The sequence below is a fragment of the Cervus canadensis genome, chromosome 16, assembly GCF_019320065.1.
Source record: "Cervus canadensis isolate Bull #8, Minnesota chromosome 16, ASM1932006v1, whole genome shotgun sequence".
In the NCBI taxonomy this organism is placed as follows: domain Eukaryota; kingdom Metazoa; phylum Chordata; class Mammalia; order Artiodactyla; family Cervidae; genus Cervus; species Cervus canadensis.
Window position 1 is genome coordinate 59,646,044 of NC_057401.1, and position 2,943 is coordinate 59,648,986.

A 2,943-nucleotide genomic window follows, 5' to 3' on the forward strand; every position below is an offset into this window, starting at 1 on the left:
TCAAATATCCGGTGCCGATTGGCTCGTCTGAATTACTACACAGATTTGGAATTGTGGTAGAACCGACGGTAAACGGATACTTCCAAATTGCCCTCCCTAGAGCCCCCAGATGCTCACAGCCCATCTCTACCTGCTCTGGCCCCGGCAGCCTCTCTGGGACGGGAGGACACCTTGCTCTGTGTGCAGGCAGAGCGGCAACAGCTTTCTGGGTTCTCGGGGCATTCGCTAACAGCTTGTGCAATTTGATGCCTCACGTTAGGTTAACCCACACGCATGGACCCAGAACACCAAGTGAGACGCGTGTGGTCCTGGGATGGAGCATCAGAGAGGCAGTTTTCTCTCCGCTCGGGTCCCAGCTTGCTAAGAAGTCAAACGAGTGAGGGAAGCATATTGTGTGGCTCACCTGCCTTTGAAAATCTTCTCTTGTTTGTCAGGACATCCTGTTCTGTTTTGAAAGCTTTACGCACCTTTAGCATTCTCCATGATTAAGGATCACCCCTGCTAATCTTGTCTGTATCTATGTTTATCTGTTTCTACAGCAATATCTGTGTGGGTATCTATACCGTCATTCACTTCTATCTACCCAGCTGTGCTAATTGTACTGAATTCTGTGAATCCCATCTCAGTAGGCACATTCAGGAGATTTTATAATCACTTTGAAAGAAATGCTTCTGCTAGAAACATTGGGGAAAAAATTTTATAGGATACTTGTCACATTCTTTTGGTAACCTTTAGTTTTAAAATATGGCCCACTTTTCATCCACCTCCCATTCCAGGAAGACCGCTTCCCACTGAATATGGTTCATCTGCAACAGCTGTTTTCACCTTTCTTTATCTCAGGCTCTCTTTAAATTCCGTTTTTATTGGTTTGTTCAAACCCTGTGTATAAGTCCATTGAAATCAAACTAGGGCAAGCTTGCTAGCCTTCGCCTTGCATGAAATTACAAGCAGGTGAGAGTTGAACAATTAATACTTCTTTATTCTCAGTGGTGGTAAGAGCAGTGCCAATTTAATGCTGTTTAAGCCTATTATCTAATCGCACGCTTGTGCTAGCTTCAGAGACGGCAGGACGTGAAGGCAGGCTTGTGCTGTGTTCCCTCCGCAGTGGAATATTCAATTATTTGTTCCGACTCGTGTAATTCCCTGTATTCCAAGCTTGTTAATGTCATTACAGGGCTGAAATAAAGTGATTACTCTTAATGAGTATTTATCCGATAGGTAATGCAATTCCTGCACCCGCTAGCTGACAGTGGACGATTATGGATTTTTCTCCTTAGCCCTCCACGCCTCCCACTCCAAAGACACCAGCCCCCATCTCCTGACTTCCCTGTCAGGAAGGCAGCATGGCATTGCAGGGTTCCGTGAAATACTGTCAGATGATGGGGAAAAATAAAAATCTTAAAAAAAAAAAAAAAGGAAAAGAAAGAATCACAGCATCCCCCGGTAGAGCTCCAGCTAATGACCACTGCTTCCACTGGCTGGCGGTGATGACAGCTTTTGCTAAATGATAATGGCATGCCTGCTGTTGAGTTTGCCCACTTACGTTATTTCTCTTGACATGGTTCTGGGGAAGGCCTAATTTTTTTGACATTTGACCATGCAAATTTGAGTCCTGATACATTATTCTGCATTTACATCCTCCCAGTGTTGCTGTTTAAAATGTGCTACAAGCTCCAGGAGTTCAGCTAATAAAGGCCACAGAATGAAAGAAGTTAAATATGAATGCAAGCAGAGACCTAATGAAGGGCCGGCGTGCACGTCTCAGAGATGACCTTCTCCAGACGCGCGCGTGGAAAATCCTTTCTAAAGCACATGGTAAGGAATGTAGCACCTGTTTTTGTTGTTGTTGTTGTTGTTTTGGCTTTTTTTCCCTTGGATAATTTTTTAAAAAATTAAATACATACCAATGGAGAGCAAAAAAGACTCTTATATTTTACATGGGAGTTTCTTCCACTCAGCTTAGGAGTTAGCATATTACTATCAACTTTCCAGGTGCTATGCACTTCTCAAACTCTGAAACATGCTTCTGCAGGAAGCTGATCCTGATGAACTCAGGGCTGTGCAGACCCCACATTCAATGAGCACTTTCACGTCATCAAAATGCCACGCCTGTCGGATCGAAGAAAATCCTTCCACATCACAGATTTCTGTAGGTTTGGGAGTAAGTCACACTTGAGATTATACTTTTCTTTGCTCCTGACAAATTTGGAACTGGAAATAAAAATGAGGACAATTTTTTAAATAGTCGGAAACGGTGGTAACTATATCAAATTGACATAAGAACTACTAAAAATAAACTACTAATCATAATAATGATAAAAAGCATTTGCAAATTTGTTACATACATCAAAATTAATACAGGTATTTAAAAAAACAGCCTTTTATTTTGCTGTGTTAGCTGAAAGAAAAAATTTGTTTCTTTTGAATTGCCCATCTTTATATTTTATTTAATAAGAGTTCAGTTCACTAAATTGGAATTTATTTCTTCATACATTTTGAGGTGATTTACTGTATATAAGCCCCACTGTGGTTAAATGTGTTTAAATAAGTCATTTAATAAAGAGGAATAATTGAGCTGTAGGTTTGATAAGTATTGAGAATATTTCGGTGCTTGCCTCTGCAGCACATGCCCTAAAACTGGAATTATACAGAGGTTAGCATGACCCCAGTGCAAGGATGACACAAACATTTGTACTGCTCTCCATGGTTTTTATAACAAAAAAAGAAGCAGACTCACAGATACGGGGAAGAAATTAGGTGTTACTAGTGGGGCGGGGGGAGATATGACAGGGGAGGAGAGTAAGAAGTCCAACTACTGTGTATAAGATAATATGGTACACCTATAGCTTATATAATATTGTAAGACTGGAAACTATAAAACTCCTAGAGGAGAACATAGGCAAAACACTCTCTGGGCAAAACACTCATGGGGTCACAAAGAGT

The 2,943-nt window shown here is 41.2% G+C and overlaps 1 non-coding gene across 1 annotated transcript; it reads left to right on the forward strand.

Annotated features, from left to right (window-relative positions):
• Positions 1 to 2,607: 2,607 nt before the first annotated feature.
• Positions 2,608 to 2,711, forward strand: LOC122454647. The gene has a single exon (XR_006273465.1). It is a non-coding gene; the product is annotated as a U6 spliceosomal RNA (small nuclear RNA).
• Positions 2,712 to 2,943: the final 232 nt, after the last annotated feature.